A 24,169-nucleotide genomic window follows, 5' to 3' on the forward strand; every position below is an offset into this window, starting at 1 on the left:
CAAAGGCATAAGAATGGTACAATGGACTTTGGGGACTTGGGGAAAAGGGTAGTGAGGTGAGGAATAAAAGACTACACCTTGGGTACAATGTACACTGCTTGGGTGATGGGTGCACCAAAATCTCAGAAATCACCACGAAAGAACTTATTCATGTAACCAAACTCCACCTGTTCCTCCAAAACCTATTGAAATTCAATAAAATAAAAGCAGCTATATGTATGGAAAATAAAAAAAATTAATAAAAAATAAAAGTAGGCTATTATTCTCTAAAAATAAAATAATAATATGAGCTCTTTTCCATTCAAGTGCTTATTCCTTCGCAATTACAAAAAAAAAAATCGAAAAACATTTTTCTGAATCTTTTTCTTTAGTTCCTAGAGTTTGATTCACTATACTGCAGAAAGGGTAATCATCTCTCCTTTCAAAAACTGGAGAGTTAGGGGTGGAGCCAAGATGGCAGAATAGGAACAGCTCCAGTCTACAGCTCCCTGCGTGAGCGACACAGAAGACGAATGATTTCTGCAGTTCCAACTGAGGTACTGGGTGTATCTCACTGGGGATTGTCAGACAGTGGGTGCGGGACAATGAGTGCAGTGCACCGAGCATGAGCCGAAGCAGGGCAAGGCATCACCTCACCTGGGAAGCGCAAGTGGTCGGGGAGTTCCCTTTCCTAGGGGTGACGGATGGCACCTGGAAAATCTGGTCACTCCCCCCCAAATACTGCACTTTTCCCACGGTCTTAGCAAACAGCACTCCAGGAGACTGTATCCCATGCCTGGCTCGGAGGGTCCTACACCCACGGAGCCTCACTCATTGCTAGCACAGCAGTCTGAGATCAAACTGCAATTGCGGCGAGGCTGGGGGAGGGGTGCCCACCATTGCTGAGTAGGTAAACAAAGTGGCTGGGAAGCTCAATCTGGGTAGAGCCCACCGCAGCTCAAGGAGGCCTGCCTGCCTCTGTAGACTCCACCTCTGGGGGCAGGGCATAGCCAAACAAAAGGCAGCAGAAACCTCTGCAGACTTAAATGTCCCTGTCTGACAGCTTTGAAGAGAGGAGTGGTTCTCCCAGCACACAGCCTGAGATCTGAGAACGGACAGACTGCCTCCTCAAGTGGGTCCCTGAACCCCGAGTAGCCTAACTGGGAGGCACCCCCCAGTAGGGGCAGACTGACACCTCACACGGCCGGGTACTCCTCTGAGACAAAACTTCCAGAGGAATGATCGGGCAGCAACATTTGCGGTTCACCAATATCCGCTGTTCTGCAGCCTCCGCTGCTGACACCCAGGCAAACAGGGTCTGGAGTGGACCTCCAGCAAACTCCAACAGACCTGCAGCTGAGAGCCCTGACTGTTAGAAGGAAAACTAACAAACAGAAAGGGCATCCACACCAAAAGCCCATCTGTACGTCACCATCATCAAAGACCAAAGGTAGATAAAACCACGAAGATGGGGAAAAAAACAGAGCAGAAAAACTGAAAAATCTAAAAATCAGAGTGCCTCTCCTCCTCCAAAGGAACACAACTCCTAACCAGCAATGGAACAAAGCTGGACGGAGAATGACTTTGACGAGTTGAGAGAAGAAGACTTCAGACAATCAAACAACTCTGAGCTAAAGGAGGAAGTTCCAACCCATGGCTAAGAAGTTAAAAACCTTTAAAAAAGATTAGATGAATAGCTAACTAGAATAACCAATGCAGAGAAGTCCTTAAAGGAGCTGATGGAGCTGAAAACCATGGCAGGAGAACTACATGATGAATGCACAAGCCTCAGTAGCCGATTCGATCAACTGGAAGAAAGGGTATCAGTGATGGAAGATCAAATGAATGAAATGAAGCGAGAAGTTTAGAGAAAAAAGAATAAAAAGAAACGAACAAAGTCTCCAAGAAATATGGGACAATGTGAAAAGACCAAACCTACGTCTGATTGGTGTACCTGAAAGTGACGGGGAGAATGGAACCAAGTTGGAAAACACTCTGCAGGATATTATCCAGGAGAACTTCCGCAATCTAGCAAGGCAGGCCAACATTCAAATTCAGGAAATACAGAGAATGCCACAAAGATACTCCTCGAGAAGAGCAACTCCAAGACACATAATTGTCAGATTCACCAAAGTTGAAATGAAGGAAAAAATGTTAAGGGCAGCCAGAGAGAAAGGTCAGGTTATCCACAAAGGGAAGCCCATCAGACTAACAGCTGATCTCTCAGCAGAAACTCAACAAGCCAGAAGAGAGTGGGGGCCAATATTCGACATTCTTAAAGAAAAGAATTTTCAATCCAGAATTTCATATCCAGCCAAACTAAGCTTCATAAGTGAAGGAGAAATAAAATACTTTACAGACAAGCAAATGCTGAGAGATTTTGTCACCACCAGGCCTGCCCTAAAAGAGCTCCTGAAGGAAGCACTAAACATGGAAAGGAACAACCAGTACCAGCCACTGCAAAAACATGTCAAATTGTAAAGACCATCGAGGCTAGGAAGAAACTGCATCAACTAATGAGAAAAATAACCAGCTAACATCATAATGACAGGATCAAATTCACACATAACAATTTTAACCTTAAATGTAAATGGGCTAAATGCTCCAGTTAAAAGACACAGATTGGCAAATTGGATGAAGAGTCAAGAACCATCAGTGTGCTGTATTCAGGAAACCCATCTCACATGCAGAGACACACATAGGCTCAAAATAAAGGGATGGAGGAAGATCTACCAAGCAAATGGAAAACAAAAAGAGGCAGGGGTTGCAATCCTAGTCTCTGATAAAACAGACTTAAAACCAACAAAGATCAAAAGAGACAAAGAAGGCCATTACATAATAGTAAAGGGATCAATTCAACAAGAAGAGCTAACTATCCTAAATATATATGCACCTAATACAGGCACACCCAGGTTCATAAAGCAAGTCCTTAGAGACCTAGAAGGAGACTTAGACTCCCACACAATAATAATGGGAGACTTTAACACCCCACTGTCAACATTAGACAGATCAACGAGACAGAAAGTTAACAAGGACACCCAGGAATTGAACTCAGCTCTGCACCAAGCAGACCTAATAGATATCTACAGAACTGTCCACCCCAAATCAACAGAATATACATTCTTTTCAGCACCACACCACACCTACTCCAAAACTGACCACATAGTTGGAAGTAAAGCACTCCTCAGCAAATATAAAAGAACAGAAATTATAACCAACTGTCTCTCAGACCACAGTGCAATCAAACTAGAACTCAGGATTAAGAAACCATTCAAAACCACTCAACTACATGGAAACTGAACAACCTGCTCCTGAATGACTACTGGGTACATAACGAAATAAAGGCAGAAATAACGATGTTCTTTGAAACCAATGAGAACTACGACACAACATACCAGAATCTCTGGGACACATTCAAAGCAGTGTGTAGAGGGAAATTTAGAGCACTAAATGCCCACAAGAGAAAGCAGGAAAGATCTAAAATTGACACCCTAACATCACAATTAAAAGAACTAGAGAAGCAAGAGCAAACACATTCAAAAGCTAGCAGAAGGCAAGAAATAACTAAGATCAGAGCAGAACTGAAGGAAATAGAGACACGAAAAAACCCTTCAAAAAATCAATGAATCCAGGAGCTGGTTTCTTGAAAAGATCAACAAAATTGATAGACTGCTAGCAAGACTAATAAAGAAGAAAAGAGAGAAGAAGCAAATAGACGCAATAAAAAATGATAAAGGGGATATCACCACGGATCCCACAGAAATACAAACTACCATCAGAGAATACTACAAACACCTCTATGCAAATAAACTAGAAAATCTAGAAGAAATGGATAAATTCCTCAACACATACACTCTCCCAAGACTAAACCAGGAAGAAGTTGAATCTCTGAATAGTCCAATAACAGGCTCTGAAATTGAGGCAATAATTAATAGCTTAACAACCAAAAAAAGTGCAGGACCAGATGGATTCACAGCCAAATTCTATCAGAGGTACAAGGAGGAGCAGGCACCATTCCTTCTGAAACTATTCCAATCAATAGAAAAAGAGGGAATCCTCCCTAACTCATTTTATGAGGCCAGCATCATCCTGATACCAAAGCCTGGCAGAGACACAATAAAAAAAGAGAATTTTAGACCAATATCCCTGATAAACATCGATGTAAAAATCCTCAGTAAAATACTGGCAAACCGAATCCAGCAGCACATCAAAAAGCTTATCCACCATGATCAAGTGGGCTTCATCCCTGGGATGCAAGGCTGGTTCAACATACACAAATCAATAAATGCAATCCAGCATATAAAGAGAACCAATGACAAAAACCACATGATTATCCCAATAGATGCAGAAAAGGCCTTTGACAAAATTCAACAGCCTTTAATGCTAAAAACTCTCAATAAATTAGGTATTGATGGGACGTATCTCAAAATAATAAGAGCTATTTATGACAAATCCACAGCCAATATCATACTGAATGGGCAAAAACTGGAAGCATTCCCTTTGAAAACTGGCACAAGACAGGGATGCCCTCTCTCACCACTCCTATTCAACATAGTGTTGGAAGTTCTGGCCAGGGCAATCAGGCAGGAGAAAGAAATAAAGGGTATTCAATTAGGAAAAGAGGAAGTCAAATTGTCCCTCTTTGCAGTTGACATGATTGTATATCTAGAAAACCCCATTGCCTCAGCCCAAAATCTCCTTAAGCTGATAAGCAACTTCAGCAAAGTCTCAGGATACAAAATCAATGTACAAAAGTCACAAGCATTCTTATATACCAATAACAGACAAACAGAGCCAAATCATGAGTGAACTCCCATTCACAATTGCTTCAAAGAGAATAAAATACCTAGGAATCCAGCTTACAAGGGATGTGAAGGACCTCTTCAAGGAGAACTACAAACCACTGCTCAATGAAATGAAAGAGGATACAAACAAATGGAAGAACATTCCATGATCATGGGTAGAAATAATCAATATCGTGAAAATGGCCATACTGTCCAAGGTAATTTATAGATTCAATGCCATCCCCATCAAGCTACCAATGACTTTCTTCACAGAATTGGAAAAAACTACTTCAAAGTTCATATGGAACCAAAAAAGAGCCTGCATTGCCAAGTCAATCCTAAGCCAAAAGAACAAAGCTAGAGGCATCACGCTACCTGACTTCAAACTATATTACAAGGCTACAGTAACCAAAACAGCATGGTACTGGTACCAAAACAGAGATATAGATCAATGGAACAGAACACAGCCCTCAGAAATAATGCCACATATCTACAACTATCTGATCTTTGACAAACCTGACAAAAACAAGCAATGGGGAAAGGATTCCCTATTTAATAAATGGTGCTGGGAAAACTGGCTAGCCATATGTAGAAAGCTGAAACTGGATCCCATCCTTACACCTTATACAAAAATTAATTCAAGATGGATTAAAGATTTACATGTTAGACCTAAAACCATAAAAACCCTAGAAGAAAACCTAGGCAATACCATTTAGGACATAGGCATGGGCAAGGACTTCATGTCTAAAACATCAAAAGAATGGCAACAAAAGCCATAATTGACAAATGGGATCTAATTAAACTAAAGAGCTTCTGCACAGCAAAAGAAACTACCATCAGAATGAACAGGCAACCTACAAAATGGGAGAAAATGTTCGCAACCTATTCATCTGACAAAGGGCTAATATCCAGAATCTACAATGAACTCAAACAAATTTACAAGAAAAAAACAAACAACCCCATCAAAAAGTGGGCAAAGGATATGAACAGACACTTCTCAAAAGAAGACATTTATGCAGCCAAAAGACACATGAAAAAATGCTCATCATCACTGGCCATCAGAGAAATGCAAATCAAAACCACAATGAGATACCATCTCACACCAGTTAGGATGGCCATCATTAAAAAGTCAGCAAACAACAGGTGCTGCAGAGGATGTGGAGAAATAGGAACACTTGTACACTGTTGGTGGGACTGTAAACTAGTTCAACCATTGTGGAAATCAGTGTGGCGATTCCTCAGGGATCTGGAACTAGAAATACCATTTAACCCAGCCATCCCATTACTGGGTATATACCCAAAGGATTATAAATCATGCTGCTATAAAGACACATGCACACATATGTTTATAGCGGCACTATTCACAATAGCAAAGACTTGGAACCAACCTAAATGTCCAACAACGATAGACTGGATTAAGAAAATGTGGCACATATACACCATGGAATACTATGCAGCCATAAAAAATGATGAGTTCATGTCCTTTGTAGGGACATAGATGAAACTGGAAACCATCATTCTCAGCAAACTATCGCAAGGACAAAAAACCAAACATTGCATGTTCTCGCTCATAGGTGGGAATTGAACAATGAGAACACATGGACACAGGAAGGGGAACATCACACACTGGGGACTGTTGTGGGGTCAGGGGAGCGGGGAGGGATAGCATTTAGAGATATACCTAATGCTAAATGACGAGTTAATGGGTGCGGCATACCAACATGGCACATGTATACATATGTAACAAACCTGCACATTGTGCACATGTACCCTAAAACGTAAAGTATAATAATAATAAAATTAAAATAAAAAAAGAAAATGTGGCACATATACACCATGGAATACTATGTAGCCATAAAAAATGATGAGTTCATGTCCTTTGTAGGGATATGGATGAAGCTGGAAACCATCATTCTCAGCAAACTATCACAAGGACAAAAAACCAAACACCGCATGTTCTCACTCATAGGTGGGAACTGAACAATGAGAACTCATGGACACAGGAAGGGGAACATCACACTCTGGGGCCTGTTGTGTGGTGGGGGGATGGGGGAGGGATAGCATTAGGAGATATACCTAATGTTAAATGGCAAGTTAATGGGTGCAGCACACCAACATGGCACATGTATACATATGTAACAAACCTGCACATTGTGCACATGTACCCTAAAACTTAGAGTATAATAATAAAAAAAAAACTGGAGAGTTAACAAAATGGGAGAAAAAAGCACTGTTTTATCCAAACCTTACAAGGTAGTAAGCCACTCTCAAAATCCATGATCAATTCTAAGACTGTATCTCAGATGGCGCTTCTTTTCTTCAATTTGAATATTTACTTATTTAGCTGGAAGCTATGGTTTTTCCTCATATCATTAACCCACTAAAAGGATATTTGTTGAATTTGCAACAAGTTGATAAGCTGTACAGTTTCCAAGGCTAAACGTAATGTTTTCATTGGTTCTCTTTTTTTTTAAAGTAAGCAATAGGCCCCTAATAACATAGTAGCTATAAATTAATAAACAGAGCACAAGTTTTAATCCAGGCACAGTTAACTAGCCAGGCTATCTCCCTTGCATTCTACTTTAAAACAAATTCTGGTTATTGTCAGTTCAACTCCTCCCTAGACCTAGCCTCCAGATCAGTTCCCACCTTTCTCTCCCCTCTCTGTGCCCAGGAACAGTATGGCCCATTCCCTGCCCTCTGGCTTCTTGTTGAGTTCCACTAACAGGAGGCACCAGTAGAAGATCCAAGCTAGAGGAGGTAAGTCCAGGGTCTGACCCCCTCCACTCCTCTGTAGTTCAGAGTCTGGTGGTTCTGACAGAAGCTGGTTCTCCAATGGCACATCTCTTACTACTGCTCCCACTGGGTGGCTCCAACTCCTCTTCCCGCTTCCCGAAGTGAATCAAATCTTTTCACTGTAAATAGTTCCTGGTTGCCTTAACAACCCTTATTTGTTCGCTTATTTCTGTCTACACTTCTGTAAATAGTGCTTTGTTACATTTGTTAACTTCTCTCCAGAGTATGCCTTATGTGTCCTGCTGGGTCCCCCGGTGATAACGGCATGACTTGGGATGAAGAGCACAAGGCACCGCTCAGGCCAGGGAAGGTCCCTTCTCAGCACCTGTGAGGTGTGCCCTGGCTTTAGAAGAGCAATGGTGTTCACTTCTTGTGTCTGAGAACCACCTGGAGAGCTTATTAAAAATGCAGATTCAAGGAAAGACTAAAAAACTATCACATATCCAAGGAGACTAAGGAGATATGAGGACTAAATGTATGTGACAGCCTGGATTAAACAGAAAAAGGGGCAGTAGTGGAACAATTGGTGAAATCTGAATAGTCTGTAGCTGAGTTCGTGTTACTATACCAATGTTTATTTATTAATTTTGACAAATTATTTTTTTCTATAAGAAGTTAGAAAAATCTGGGTGAAGGAAATACGGGAACTCTTTGTACTACATTTGCAACATTTTGTTTCAACATTTGCAATATTTCTGTAAATATAAAATTATTCCAAGATAAAATGTTTACTAAGGGGAAAAGAAGCAGATTCTCAGGTGCCTGAATCCAAATTTCATCAGTTGATACATAAGCATGTGGCTTGAGGACTGAACCTTGAAAAGTACAGCTCTAAAGGACTTGGAAAATACTAGCTCTGGTAGGGACAAGGATGGAAACCATTGTTTACTGACGCTAAACTACAGCATGATTACTTGACTATTTAAAGAAAAATGCCAAATGCAGCCTTGTCAAGGTTCACCTTCTATTCCAGTTAATTAGAATGATTCATCCCTCGACCAGTTGCTGAATTTATTTTCATCCATGAAAACACTTGTATGTAGGTGCAGGTAATTATAGAACCAAACAAAGACAATGACACCAGAGTTCTTCTACTTCCTCCTCCCTCTGAGATTAAGGTGTTTTGCAGTGCATGTCCACACCCTCCCCCAAACTTTGAGTTTCCAAGAAGGCAGGGCCAACCAAACAGACTGACAGTGACTTTCCTCATCGTTTTCATGGTGGGTGTTCTGTTTCTGAGTACACTTTGAGCTCCCCGAAGGCAGGAGCTAGATTTTCAGTTTCTTTTGTGCTTTTCTACAGCCATTCAGTGTCCTTTACCAAGTGCTTTTGGCAAATCAACAACCTATGCTTCCCCCTCTGTGCCCATATTTTTGCCTATTTATTGTAGGTATAATTCTTCCATTCAACATTTTCTATGCCTTTGGCATGTGTAAGAGGTGGCATAGGCAGAGGTGAAAATGTTGACATTATTACTTGTTTCTTTGCAATGTTAACTGAGCACCTATTATGTGCTGGCCATTATTCTAGTCACTGAGGATCCAACAATAAATAAGAGAACCTCCACCTTCAAGGAGCTGAAAGTCAAATCAAGGAGACAGACAAGCAAGCAGACAATTCCCAAACAATCTGTGAGCTCTCCGTTCCCATACTCATACTTGGCCCATCATGACTGAGCAACCCTTAGGGACAGGAATAGGTTCTAGTTCTAGGTCTGCCACTGGTAAGAACTGATTTTTTAAAAGGCACAAACTCTAAAATAATTAAGAACGTGCCACTCCAAAATATGCTGTTCTGGCATATTGACGATTCTGAATTAAAGGCAGTTAAAAAAAAAAAAAAAAGACATGCAAGATCATTCTGACCTTCCTTCTGTTTCTTAAAAGCAGGAGATAAAACTCCCAGGTGAAAAAAATGTCCTCCTTATACCAGAAGGAAAGCAACACTCCTAACATCAAGGAAAAGAAGTTGAGGCCAATAGAAATCTGTACAAACAAACCTTGATAAACTCACCCTTATTTTCCTAGTTGCTTCTCTACCCAGTTAACTACCCCAGACCAAGCCCCTTTGCCTTGACACCGTTTCACAATTTACTAGTCTTTGTCCAATTCAGTATAGAAGTAACTGATTCTTACTGCTTCTTTGGGTCTTCATTTCCTTGTAAGGGCCCCCAGGCCACATAAAATTTGTATTACATGGATTTGGGTTTCTCCTGTTTATCTGAATTCCCAAGCCCAGCTACCGCCCGCACCCCCACACCCGCCCCCCTACACACACACACACACACACACACACACACACACACACACACACACACAAGCCCTAAAAGGGAAGAGGAAAAGTTTTATCTCTCCTATACCTTCAATCCTCTAATTCAAAAAATAAAAAAGTGGAGAAGGGTAATTTTTAAAAAATATCTGTCTCTCTGCCTCACGGCATTGTTACTCCATTGTGGCTCAAATAACAATGGATGTAAAAGTGTTTTGAATACTGCCAAGTGTTATAGAAATGTCAAGCAATAGAAATTAATGACTTAGACAGTCCCTGCCTACCAACTCTAAGGCAAAAAGCTGGTGGTCCAATGACCTTTCTATTAAGCACGAATTTCAGACAATAAGATTGTATAAAAAGCAATCCTTTCAAAAATTTAAGCTCTCTTGCTTTAGAGTTAGCAATTAATGAGAATTAGATTAACATCAAAGAACTGTGTCAGAAGGGGAGAGGTTTTCTGTGCACAAAGTGGACCTGCCATTTTATTCAGGGTAGACCTGTTTTTGTTTCTATCTCCCTGAATAAGGAGGAAAGCTCAGGGTAGTTCAACCCTTCTCTGAAATTGGAAGAGATTTCTTAGCTGGGGTCCTTCATATTTCTATTTTATTCAAAAAGAAGCTTCCAGGTCAGAGATGAAAGAAAAGCTGCTACAAGTCAGTGCTGGAGCATATAAACCGGTGAGCAATTGTCAGCAAATATCTCATAAAAGATTATGCTTGAGAGAAGTTTTGAAGATCAGATTTGCTGTTTCAGATAAATATACTTTTTATTTTCAGCCTGCAAGGTAGAAAATGCTCTATTGGAGCAGTTTACCATCTTTCTGTCTGGAGAAATCGATGAGCTTCTAAGGGCTCTCTTTAGATGCCATGGTAACCACATGATTCAGGTCAAGTCTTTCATGACTGGGATACAGCTTAAGGAATTTTAAAATGCTACCTCAGAAAAAAAGCTCTTACAGTAGGCACTGCTGGTATGTTCGAGCTGGACATGAGACACATTCACTTCAGGGGCACAGGCAACTGTAAGGCCCTGCCGTGTCCCCCAGTACTGGGAAGCACTTGGGTAGCCAAGATGAATAGAAGACACTGTATTGAGGGACTTACAGTGGGTGTTGTGGAGTCCTGATAAGATAAGTAAGCAACAATGAGGAAGGGGCCCCAGGTTAGGGAGGGCCCCACTGTGGGGAGAGCAATGACCAACTGTTCTGAGAAATAGCTAATGACAAACACGTAGCACCCTCCAGTAAGATGTTATAAAACTTCCCTCCAACTCTTGCCTCTTTGCAGACAGCCCTTTCTCTGCTGTGCTACCCATTGCATCCTTGCAACGTATTTGCATACTTTCTCTAATAAATCTGCCTTTCTTCACCTACAACTGTCTTGGTAAATTCCTTTACTGCCCTTGCCACTGGCCCCAAATAATTGCTACCCCCAACAAGTGTGGTGCCCAGGGATCAGCAATTTAAAAATATCAAAGAATATAGAGTAATTATGACATCATAAAGTCTGAGCTTTTTAAATTTGGTTTTTTAATTAAAATTTTTTTCTCTAGTTTTCACTGTGACTTCAACTGTAAAAGTCTCTCATGAGGATTACATTGGTTAAATACAAACATGAGAATAAGTTGAGTGTTGAGCAGGAAAACAGTAACAGGATCAGAAAGAAGTTTAAGCTGTTTATTTGGGCCTTCAAATACACTTAGCCTGAAAAACCAGGAAGAGTAAAAGGAGAGCTGTCGGCCTGTGGGAAAGAACAGCAACTTTGGCTTTACTGGTAAGGCAAAATCACCTCCAGCATGTGGGTCTCTCTGACGTTTCCCTAGAGATAATAATTTTCCTTTACTTAAAAGTAACGAACAATTATCAGGTGATGGGGACTTCCTCTTCTTCATTGTGTGTGTGGGTGTGTTTATACCACATAAGATCAGGAAACACTTTGGAGGTCACCATACACACTAACCAATGAGCAACTCAATCATTTCTATATATGTACAAGAAAGTTGATAATTTCAACCAAATGATCATAAATCCCATGAATAAGCTGTAAATTTCTTCAGGGAAGGATACACAAGAGAAATGTCACATCTGGTTCCTTTTTTACCATGTAGTTGAGGCAGCAAAAACAGACCCACAGGAAACATGGACAAGAGACATTGTTTGATCTCTCTTGAACCTTACCTACTCTTCATTTCTTTCTTGACCTCTCACGGAGTCCTCTTTGACTTCTACCCATCCACCATATCCATTAACCACTTTCTCCATCTTTATGGTCAACCCCTACTCCCCCGACACAGACACAGATACACCTCGGTCTCCTTCCTTCTGTGCCCAATCTGAGAACGTTATGAACTCTCCATAGATGCTCAATATTCTTCTCCTCTTATCTTTTCAACCCTGGATCAATCCTGCATTCTTTACTCTCTGTTCCAACACTGATAACTCCAGGAGAAAAGCTCCACAACCTCAAAGATCCCTTCGAGGAAGTCATGAGGTCTCACTTGAGAATGTTAACTTCCCAGTTAGGCTGTAAGTTTCTTGAGGACAGAAACTGTGTCCCATACTTCTTTGTTAAGACCAAGGGTACCCCTGAAGGCTCAATAAATCTTTGATGCAATGAATTAATGCCAGAAATAAGGAACTAGAAAGGTCAGTGCTCATTTGACAATCTTATGTATAAAACTTTCCTACCTAGTTTATGTGTAAATAAACCCATAAAGTAGGTATGTACTATTCCAAAATAATTCAAATACATAGCCTCAGAAGGGACTGCTACCTAAAAATCAGCACGTAAAAATTATTCTGTGGATTTCAGAGTTGTAAAACTCTTCAAATTTATTTTATAACTCAAAATATTTTCTAATTTAAGATCATCCTTCCTGTTAGTTAAAGCAGTGTAGTGAGATCTTACTATACTGTATGAGAAACCACATTTAAAGTTTCACCAAATGGAAATTCATCTTCAGGTCATATTTTTATCTCTCCCATGGAAAAACAAAAGGGTCTTTCCATGTTCGTCAGAAAGGCAAATATCAAAGGAATCCTGAAATATCTCATTTCAGGGAGAAGAAAGTCAACATTCTAATGAGGCAATGGCCACTGTGAGGTGTAAAGTTTCAATGGGACATTGCCCCGAAGGAGTCCTGGGTACTTTGAGTCCACACTGGGAATGCAGAATGCTCTTCCCTTAAGTCAGTGGCAAACTGGTCTCAGCTGTGTGGGGACCACTGCTCTGCCAAGCAAACTGTGCTGCAGGTCATCAACCTCATACCAGCTTGGCAGGAACAAGCCCGAATGTCGCCTGATTCTCCTACAAATGTAATAATATCCAACAAGCAACTGATTGGACAGCACACAATGTCATTTTCTCTAATTAAGGAACTCTCAAGAAAAACCAAAATAGCCACAGAGCACTGTCAGCAAAGCAATCAGTGGCGACAATTAGCTGTCAACTCCAACTCCTGGGCTGAGCCTCGGGTAGGGAGCTGGGCTAGTTGCTAAGAGTTTCCAAATCAGCATTACATCAGGAATCAAAGACAAGGACATAAGGAGAGGCCAGAGCCTGCTACACACCAAAAATGCCTGCCTCAAGCACTCCTCTAGTGCAGGGAATAGTGGGATGTGTAATCACAGGAGCTACTGCCCAGTCATCTGCATTTGCTTGTTGTTTGTTTTTCTGAGAAGCAATGCAGAGGGATCTAATGATGAATCATGCAGTGAGCTTCTGAAACAGCTGAAGGCCTAGTGGCTGTGGTCCTTGCTGTTTGTTTACCCTGAGTCACCCTTCCTCTTTACCTGAAACAAGTCTACCCATTCTTTAAGATCTATAAGCAGTTCATGCCCATCTCCTTTAAAAGGGCTTCACGACTGCAAAACACACATGAATTTTCCCTTTTCTCAGCTCCCATAGCAGATCACCACATTGCAAGGCGGTGTTAGTAGCAGGAGTTGAGTAAACATATAAAGCAACTAATATAATACAGTTGTCACAATATGTAATAATATATAACAATCAGATATTTTTATATATACACACATACACTCACACACACACACATAAATATATACCCTCACACACATACATACATAAGTATTAGAAGAAGCATCATTCTCTCCTTCTCAACATTCCTACTACCTGGGCACATAAAACAAAAATGTTTATCTTCTTGAAACTACTAGAAGGTGATTCTTCTACCTCGCTACATCCCTCCATGCTCCCTCAAGGGAGTGAATTGAATTGCTGAGCCCAAGAGTGGGTAAGCACATGGTGGGCTAGGTACCTCCCCTTCTCTCTATTTCTGGTCTCAGCAGCACATATTTTTCTTTTCCATGAAAGAAGATCTCAGCAATCAAAGTAACAGGAGATGTCATTGTAGATGAACCTATTCATAATTTAAGCTCGTTCTCCAATACAGCAGCACTGCTCCTACTGCTAATCTTTAGCTCCCTGTTGGTCTGATGTCTACATTTAGTTCTCCATCCATAGCAAGCCCAGCCCCAATTGCTTTAGCAGAAAGAATATGCCCAACTTAAAGATACATTTCTCATCCTCCTTTGCAGCTAAGGGTGACCATTGAGATTGTGCCAGAATTCACTGGCCAGGGCAACCAGAACAACTCTTTACCTGGGCTGACTCCACTGGGAGGCATGACCTCGTGCCCTTCTCTGGCTACCTGCTTGGAACACATATGTAATGGTCCCAAATTGAACAAGATATGTTAAAAAAATTAATGATGTTGCCAGATGTTTTGACTTCATGTCTCTTACTAAGTGGGGAAAGGAATGAGCTTAAAATACCTGAGTCCGAAAACAAAAGGAAAGACAAAAGGAGAGCAGGTACTTTAATCCAGAAATCATAGCTAGCATTTTCTATGGAATTAAAGGAAAGAGAACAGCTTAAGAATTTGGATAAATGTAAAATTAACCTTTATCAAGAGTTGAGAAAACTAGAATTTTGGCAGCACACTCCCTTCACTGAATAACAAGATACTCAAAGTCGAGAAGATTAAGAAGTTGAGAGCTCTTGGTAAGAACCTTGTCAGGGGAATGGGTCCTTGCTACAACCCTGTGGGCCAGGTTTTTGAAGCATCAGTAGCAACTTCATGCAGGAACCTGTTTCTTAATCTGATACCAATATGGAGAGGGCAGAATTGCCCTAGTAAGCAGGCTTCATGTGAGTCTCTGTCCATTTGGGCTGCTATAATAAAATACCATAGACTGCATGGCTTATAAGCAACACTTATTGCTCACAGTTCTGGAGGCTGGGAAGTCTCAGATCAAAGTGCCAGCAGATTCGAAATCTGGTGAGGGTCCTATTCCTGATTTATAGATTGGTGCCTTCCTGCTATGTCCTCACATGATGGAAGGGGCAAAATTCCCACAGGTTTCTTTTGTTAGGGCATGAAGTCCATTCATGAGGGCCCCACTTTCATGATCTAATCACCTCCCAAAGACTCACCTCTTAAAACCATCTCTTTGGGGGCTGGGTTTCAACATATGAATTCTGGGGGGCATACAAATGTTCCCATCACGGCAATAGGTCTAAAAAGAAATCTCTTTATGAGAGAAAGCACCAGAAAAATCCCTGCTACAAGAAAGAGTTAATGTTTTTAAATGCTAGGAGCACAGAACTCAAAAAAAAAAGTTGAAAAGTAGTAAGTTTTAAATAAGCATATCAATGATAATTGTTCAACTAAATTGATAATTTAACTAGAAAATGCATTTAAATGCCTTAATTCTGTGCATTATACCCCCACCCCACCAGGTTTTCCTTACAGTAGAGTTACCTTCACAATATTTTGACTTTGAAAGTTTTTAATCTCATTAAAAACAAAGTCGACTGCAAAAAACACAGAAACCATGATTACGTAAAACACTGCATCTAGTGCATTCTAGACATTCTAGTACACAAGAATCACTCAGGGATCTTGTTGAAATGCAGATTCTGATTCATCAGGTCTGAGATGGGACCTGTGATTCTCGATTTCTAACAAGATCTCAGTGGGTGCAGATGCTGCTGGTCCCTGGACCACCCTTTGAATACCAAGGCTGTACACGCTTAATATAACCAAGCTGAAAGTTGAGGTGATGCTCCTGAGATGGCTAGGAAATCAATAAGTTGTGGAATTAGAATGATGTACTTCTCGACCCATAGACATCAGTAGTCCTTCTTTAAGATCTTTCATTGTGCACTCCTCTTCTGAGAAGCTGCAAACTTCTCCAGAATGCCCATTCTACTGTCTCATTTTTGTATTTTTTTCATTTTTCTCCCTTTCTCATCACCCTGTCTTGAAGGTATTTATGGCAGGGAGAAGCCAATCTTCCTCTCCCCCTTACGCCAGACCTCAGAATAAAGCTATTCTATTGCAACATTCCTGCCACTGTAGCCATGTATTTCCTGCAAAGGAACAAAGAAAAATGCCAAACACAGCCAACCCAAGAAAAGAATAAAATAAAAGTCCTCTCAGTTTTCCTATTAAGTTTTAGATTGTGGTTTTATTGCCTTCTTTTGATTTGGTTTCCATTCATTTTTGACTGGCAATCGTATTTACAACCAAAATTTTCCTTTAAGCCAGTGACTCTTAAAAAGTTGCAACACAGTTCTACATCCATGTAAGATACAGAAAACCACAGAGAACATCACTCTCATCCTAACAACAAGAAAAGCTTCATAATCAACAAAATTATACTTGTATTGAACTCATTAGAGAGCTAAGGACACAAGGCAACCAAGTGAACTCAGTTTACCAAGAGTGGCATGCCCTTCCAAGGAGAAAGGGGTCACACAAACTGTCCCCTTTGGCAGGGCGCAGTGGGAAGAGGCAGCCATCATGAAAGCAGGAATAAGAAAACAGCTAAAATGTTAATGAATTTCTAAAGGGCAAGTGTGGGCTAGTATGACAGTATCCCTGGGACACTCAGAAACATGAGATGAGCCCCAGCTCTCTCTCAAGCCTTTTCCCAGGGTTCTGCAATGAACACTCATTAAAAAGAAGAAGGGTGGGGCTGGAGACTGGGGAGTTCTCCTTTTAGTAGGGCACAGGCAAGAAACTCCATCTACTTCCCAAACTTCATTTCATATTAAGCAAAAGCTTTCAACAACTGGTAGAGGACCAAAACACCTTCCTAGCCCCAAGGTCCAAGGAAAAATCCACTGATTCTTGGAAAGGGGTACAAGCAAAAGCCTGCCATCTGCCCTGAGGGAAGGACCAGAAACTTGCAGGTCCAGGATCCTGTGCTGACACAAGTAAGAGGTCTGTTACCAGTGAGGGAGGGGCAAGAAACTCTCTCCCACACAAAACACTCCACAGATAGAAGGCAAAGGTTGGCTGCCTTGAAGATAAGCAGGAACACTAACAAAGCCCCACTCCCAAGGCCCAGAAACATAAGGCCTACCTAAGACTGAGGCTGGCCCAGGTGAACTGAGAACTCACCTGCACTACCACAGCTCTGCCTAGTACAATGAATAAGAGCAATCTACTGCCAGCAGAAGAGCACAAACATGAAGAGAGAGGTCCCCTTTATGGAGCAAGGGTGAAGAGTCTGCTGAAAACTGAGGATGAAGCTTAGACATGGAGAAAAACCTTCTGGCATGCCAAGAACAAGGTCACTGCAGTCCACCACTGGAGAACTTTGGAGTCTGTTACACTGAAGGTAACTACGGCAATCACAAATTCAACTCCACCCAAACTCAATACTTATTATCAATCTTGTTAACTACTAACAAGATTGACTCAACCCTTCATATCAACAATCTCACAGAAGAAAACATATACCCAATTCTGAGTAACAATATTATTTACTTTATTATCTACTGCTCTTCTACAAACACTGTCCAACATGCAATCAAAATTACAAGACACTCAGAAAAGCAAAAACAAAAACAAGAAAACCCTCACCTCATTGTCAAAATAAAGCAATCAACAGAGCTAGGAAGAGAGATGGCCTGGATGTTAGAACAATCAGACACTTTAAAATAGCTATGATTAATATGTTAAAGGCTCTCATGGAAAAGGAAGATAAAATGCAAGAAAAGATAAAGGATCTTAGATGAAAGAGAGAAACTATAGAAAATAAACAAACTTAAAGAGATTAATAGAAATTTTATACAAATTGAAATCGAAAGAGAAAGAATTTTTTAACAAAGAGATCATGCAAGAGCTGTCAAACAATATATGATGGTCTAATATGCATATAATTAGAGTACCAAACAGGGGAGAGAAAGATAGAGGTGTCAAAGTAATTAAAATGGGAAAAGAGTAGCTTTTTCAATATGTGATGCTGGAAAATTTAGACATCCATATAAAAAGTTATTCTTGACCCTTATCTCACAAAAGACCTAAAAATTACCTCAAAATGGATCATATAACTAAATATAAAGCTTAAAGCTTTAAAATTTCTAGAAAAAAATAAGAAAATCTTTGCAACCTTTATTTTAGCAAAGATTTCCTAAATAGTACTTAAAACTACTCTTCCAGGCTGGGCGCAGTGGCTCACGCCTGTAATCCCAGCACTTTGGGAGGCTGAGGCGGGTGGATCACCTGAGGTCAGGTGTTTGAGACCAGCCCTGTCTCTACTAAAAATGCAAAAATTAGCCAGATGTGGTGGTGGGCACCTGTAGTCCCAGCTACTTGGGAGGCTGACGCAGGAGAATTGCTTGAATCTGGGAGGCGGAGGTTGCAGTGAGCCGAGATAGCACCACTGCACTCCAACCTGGGCAACAGAGCAACACTCGGTCTCAAAAAACAAAACAAAACAAAGTACTCTTCCATTTTTAAAAACTGATAAACTGAAATTCACCAAAATGTAAAACTTTCTACTCTTTGAATGATACTTTTAGGACTTTTAAAGAAACAAACTAGAGACTGAGAAAAAGTATTTGCAAAGCACATATTTAATAAAGCGTTTGTATCCAGAATATATTCTAATTAGCTACATATCATTAAGACAAATAATTTTTAAATGGGTGAATGATTTGAACAGACACTTTATCAAAGAAGATAGGCAGATGGCAAAGTAGAACATGAAAAGGTGTTCAAATGTCATTAGGGAAATGAAAATTAAAGCTACGATGAAATAATGCTATACACTCAAATTGCTAAAATTACAAACAATGATAATACCAAGTGCTAGAGAAGCTATGGAGCAACTAAAACTTTCATATATTGCTGATCGGAATGTAAAATGGCACAGTCATTTTGGAAACAGTTTGGGGGATTTTTAAAAATAGTGCTTAACATATACTTGCTATGCTTTCCATATGATACAATAATCCCACTCCTAGTAATTTACCCAAGAGAAAGGAAAACATATGTCCTCACAAAGGCCTGTTCATGAATGTTTGTAGAAGCTTTATTCCTAGTAGCTAAATACTGTAAACAACCCAAATCTTCATCATTTGGTGAATGGATAAACTTGTGGTATACCACACAATGGAATTCTTCTACTCACCAATAAAAAGGAACAAACCACTGATACTTATAACAGCATGGATGAATCTCAAAAAAAATGCGCCAAGTGAAAAAATATGAAACAAAGGCCACATACTATATGATGCCATTTATATATTCTGGAAAAAAGAGAAACCAGAGAGCCAAATCCAGATTGTGGTTGTCAAGGGCTAGAGGTAGACGGAGTAGATTTACTACAAAGATGCACACTTTCAAGCGTTAGATACGTTCTATCTCTTGATTGTGAGGTAAAACAACGATTATATACATTTTTCAAAATGTATCAAACCATATATTTTAAGAGAATGAATTTTACCACGTGTTAATCATACCTCAGTAACCCTAACCAAAATAGACATATAGTGCTATGGCAAAAGAATGGTGCTTGGTCACGTGGAAAAAAATTAACTTTGACCTTGTACTTCACACCATGCACAATGAAATCAATTCCAGACATATTATAGATTGAAATGTAAAGGTAAAATAATATATGAAATTCATAAAATAATGAACTTCTGTTCATAAAAAAGAGTAAAAAGGTAAACCACAGAAAAAGAGAAGATATTTGTAACACATATATCCTACCAAGGATATATCTAAAATATATATTATTAAAAATGCCCACAACTCAATAAGAAAGACAATTTAATTTTTAAAACAACCCGATTTTTTCACACTGTTAAGACCTGAAGGGGCTTCTCACAAAATAAGATACCCAAATGGCCAATTAATATATGAAATGGTGCCCCATCCCATTAGTCTATACGGAAATGCAAATTTAAACAATATGATGTTACTACATACCCACCAGAAGAGCTTAACTAAAAAAACCAACAAAAACAGAAAACACCTTGTTTTGGAAAATATGTGGACTAATTAGAACCCTCACACACTCGTGATTGTAGCATAAGTTTTTAAATTGATGCAACCATTTTTGAAAACTGTTTGATAGTATCTACTAAAGCTGAACATATGCCTGCCTTATGATCCAGAAATTCCCCTCCTGCATATGTATTCAACAGAAATATGTATATGTAACTGAAACCATAACAAAGCTGACTCAAGAAGAAATAGAAAACCTAAATAAATCAGAAACTAAGTCAGTCAGTAAAATTTCTTTCCTCAAAGAAAACATCTGGCCCAAACTGTTTTACTGTCAAGTTCCACCATACATTTAAGTAGCAAGTAATTCCAATATTTTGAAAACCATTCCTGACAAGGAAAATCGCAGAAAGATTTTAGTCGATCTCATTTATGACTAAAACTTAGCAAATTAAATCTAGCTAAGTATAGAAAAGGTAACACATCATTACAAAGTTGGTTTTATCTCAGCAATGCAAGGTAGCTTAACATTAGAAAATCCATTAATGTAAACTAAAATTAACAAATGAAAGCACAAAAATCATTTGATCATCTCAGTGGATATAGAAAAGCATTTAATAAAATTCAACATGTATTTATAATAGAGACTTTTAGCAAACTAGGAATAGAAGAGAACATCTTAAGGTGATAATATTTTAAAACTACTTCTATCAAATGAATGTACCATAATTAATGTAATACAATTTGCCTACTGTTGGATATTTATATTCTCTCCTTTTCATTTTGTATTATTTTACTATCATAATGTATGCTGTGATAAACATTTTTGTGCATGTCAAGTTGCCAGTGCCTCAATTTCCTCATGTATAAGATGGAAATAAGACTCATAAGGCTAAAATGAGGATTACATAGAATGTTAGGTTTATGTATGTCTTAGGGAATCTTGGGAGAAAAGTGTTGTTTACAAACCTATGAAAAACTTGTTCTCTACTTACCTGGTGGTGGATCTCTCACAGCACACTGCAGGCTCAAGCCAGAAGAAATCACTCTGTCAAAAATAAAATTCTTGTCTTAGCATATCAGGAACTAGGAATAATCATTAAAAAGGCTAAATACATCTAACAGATGTATTTATAGGTCTGTTAATATACATAAAATACAAATTTTAAGTCTTAGCATTGTATCACACTTTAATATGCCACTATTTCTTTCTTTATTATTGGTTCTGATTGTTTCTAAAATCAGAATATAATATCTGCAGAATGCAATCAGTGATGGGGATTATTGCTTGCTCTAGGATTCCGTTGTATCATTTGCTATTTTCCGCTCATCCCACTTCTATCCCGCTAATCAAGTGAGTATGACTACTACCATGCTTGCTTCATCTGACTGTGATATACAGCACTTCAGTTTTGCACAGTAGTCAGAGTGATCATTCTAAAATTTAAGCATAACACTCTTCTCCTGGAACCCCTTCCACAACTTTCTCTTCCCCTGTGGATAAAAGCCAAACTCCTTGCCATGACATCTAAGGCACTTCATCATTTAACATCTGCCTACTTCTCTAGCCTCATCTCTCATCTCTGTACCATTGCCTGAGCTCCAGCTACTTCACACTTCCTTCAGTTCCTCCTCACCCCTTGCCAGCTCCCAGCGTTCATACACACTGCTCCCTTGGCCAGGACTACCTTTCTTCCTTCCCCACTCACCCTGACTAACTCCTGCTTGTCCTTCCATTCTCCACTTAAGTGTTGCTCCTCCATTCAAGTCATCTGCTGCACTTGACCATCTTAAGCTAATTTATTAACACTCCCAAAGAACACTGCACTTTTTCTTTTGTAACATCATATATACAAATATATATTCAGTATTTCTTGTCCTCCCTGTAAGTTCACAGATCATGTCTGTGTCTTTCACAGCTGGATCCTCAATGCCTAGACCAGGACTGGTCTCACAGAAGACGTTTAATAAATATTTATTGAGCAAAAGAATTAACAGAGCTATCCTCAGTCCTTAGCTTTCCAATTCATCTTTTGATTCATATTGATAATTTAATAAGCTTCCTACCATATTTCATTTATTAGGACTCACTCATTGTAGAAACAATACTATTTTATATACCAATTATAAAGAAAGAAATGGTGGCACATTATAGTGTGATACAATGCTAAGACTTAAAATTTTTATTTTATACATATTAAAAGAGCTCTATTAGACATTTTTGGATTTTTATGATGCCCATAAAAAAGGAAAATATAAAGGTATAAGTGAAATAAATTGGCTTACGCATTCACATTCAGAACCACAGTATTAACAGGGCACCAGGCTGAGGTGGGTGAGGGTCAATCAGCCCACAGGCCTCTAGCCAAGCCCTGGCACCAGGTGCCTCCACCATGGTGGAAGGGACACTTTCTGACCTTCCACTAGCCCAGTGAATGACAGTGTACTCCCAGCAGAGACTCTTCTCCCTAACTACTTTTTTGTCCTATTAAAATACCATTTTTAAGGACACAGTTTTTTGATACATAGAAGTTTCTTAGGCATGAGCCGTCACATTGAAGTAGAGAGGATGGGAGTGCCAGAGGTCTCCTAATCCCCATCCAGCACTCTAGGACTCAGGATCTCAGGTTGGAAATACTCAACCATGTCTGGGAACATGAGGAGGAAAGAGACACAACCGGAAAAGCCATAGCCCTCTCTGTGACTCAGTTTCCTCATCTGTAAAATGGACATACAGAATTAGATGATGTATTTGTACAGGGTCCCAGCAGAAAAGAGATGATACACTCAAATGGGAGCTTTAGTGCAGGGGACTATTTACAGGGTGTGAACAGGGTTAAGGGAACCACCAAGAGGTGGTGATGCAGGTGCCTCCCATTGGCCAGATCCAAATAGAAACCAGAGGTCAGGGGAGCCCATTGATGGGATCCGTGGAGACCAGCCTCCCTGGATCCAGAACAGTGTGGAAAAGGGGGAGGGTGGGTCTGAAAGGACAAATGGAGACTCCCCAGCACAGATCATCTCTGAGTCCCCACAGAACTGAGAATAATCCAGTATTCTATGATCATTTCAGTAAAGCATTAAGCTTTGCAATAGCAAGAAGAGATTTATGTTTATTCCAAAGACTTGAGGAAAATCCACCAGGATGCAATTTTTCATCATTCCTTGTGCTTAGCTCAGATGACTGCACTCTCTTGCAGTTCTTTGAAATGGTTCAGATTGAGAACACCGCACTATACAGACCCTGTTTCTCTCTAACTGAGCTCTTAAAATGTAGGGGGATTCTGTTTTGAGCTGGTATTGATGTGTCCCCTCTGGTCTCATCCTCCAGATCCTTTTCTTTTCAGGAACAGGTTCTTGCAGTGTCCACTACCTTACAGGAAACAGGTTCCAGCAGGAGCAAAGCAAAGGCTTTGACTTTCTAAGCCAAGCCCCTAGAGTCTCAGAACATAGTCAACATGATGAACTAGAGCAATACTTACCACCCCTCCCACACATCCAGACCAAAAACCATTCTTTTCTACTGGAAGGTATGGAGAGAAGGGTAGAACTGTGTAGTCATTGTGGTTCCTGAGAAAGAGGCTTCTGGTGAATCCATTTGCCCCCATCCAAGCCAGTAAATGGTAAGCACCACATGTGTTATTGTCCTCTTTCCCCCTCACAACTCATTTTTAAAACTCTCATTCTTTCCCTTGACTGGGCCAGTGCTCCAGGTATCACCCACCCCATCTCACACCCTCCCTTCAGTGGCAACCAAGTCCCATCAGCACTCTCAAGTCATGGGGTGCTTGGTCCTAGGGCCAAGGTATGAGATTTGTCATTTCAAAAATCAAAGATCCTTTCAAAAATTTCATTTGAATAAATAGCTGCTTCTAAAGAAGTTCCAAGCATCACCAGCCCTAAAGGCCCAGGCAGTGACACTGACCACAGTTTCTAGAAACTGTTCTTTCCTGAATTTAGAGATGATGCTATGATCCAAAGCACACAGGGTTTCGCTGTAACCATTATACTGAAGCCCAACTAGGCAACACTGGCCATTAGAGAGATGTCATACTGTGCCGTGAAAGTGCTCT

General features: G+C 40.0%; 1 protein-coding gene across 3 annotated transcripts in view; it reads right to left on the reverse strand.

Annotated features, from left to right (window-relative positions):
* NCALD (neurocalcin delta) overlaps positions 1-24,169 on the reverse strand; it is a 424,053-nt gene that overhangs the window by 297,496 nt on the left and 102,388 nt on the right. For all 3 annotated transcript variants that reach the window (XM_030794975.1, XM_030794976.1, XM_030794977.1), the window contains exon 2: positions 21,092-21,144. The gene's annotated coding sequence lies outside the window, so the exon portion shown is untranslated. The remainder of the gene's footprint in view (positions 1-21,091; positions 21,145-24,169) is intronic.

This window comes from Nomascus leucogenys, chromosome 16 (assembly GCF_006542625.1).
Source record: "Nomascus leucogenys isolate Asia chromosome 16, Asia_NLE_v1, whole genome shotgun sequence".
In the NCBI taxonomy this organism is placed as follows: Eukaryota; Metazoa; Chordata; class Mammalia; order Primates; family Hylobatidae; genus Nomascus; species Nomascus leucogenys.